The sequence below is a fragment of the Penaeus monodon genome, chromosome 22, assembly GCF_015228065.2.
Source record: "Penaeus monodon isolate SGIC_2016 chromosome 22, NSTDA_Pmon_1, whole genome shotgun sequence".
Classification (NCBI taxonomy): Eukaryota; Metazoa; Arthropoda; class Malacostraca; order Decapoda; family Penaeidae; genus Penaeus; species Penaeus monodon.
In genome coordinates this window covers 32,817,054-32,817,388 of record NC_051407.1, presented here as the reverse complement: position 1 = coordinate 32,817,388, position 335 = coordinate 32,817,054, and the positions used below count along the sequence as shown (strand labels likewise).

The 335-nt window shown below is 37.9% G+C and overlaps 1 protein-coding gene across 1 annotated transcript in view; it reads left to right on the top strand.

The window, feature by feature from the left end:
* LOC119587088 (protein lifeguard 3-like) overlaps positions 1 to 335 on the top strand; it is a gene marked incomplete at its 5' end in the record, with an annotated part of 70,866 nt that overhangs the window by 45,932 nt on the left and 24,599 nt on the right.

Below are 335 nucleotides of genomic sequence, written 5' to 3'. Positions count from 1 at the left end.
ACCCTTGTTCGTGGGTAGCATCTAGTATGATGCCATGGCGGCGTTGCATCAATGCCGTGGGTGGCATCCCTACAGATGCTGCCCATATGGATATACCCGTTTGGCAGACTGCACAGCCGCTGAGAAAGCCCATATATATTGGTTTAAAGTAATAAAGAATTTTGATAATTTCATGATTGGTCTGAGCTGTTGTACTCTGCATAATAATTATCATTATATGGAAGAACAGATCTAATGAACACTGTCATCATCACTCACTCATCGTTTTTGTTTTCAAGTGGAAAAGAATTGTTTCAATGTCAAATTAAAGATAGATTTTTTTTGTTCTTATTCAT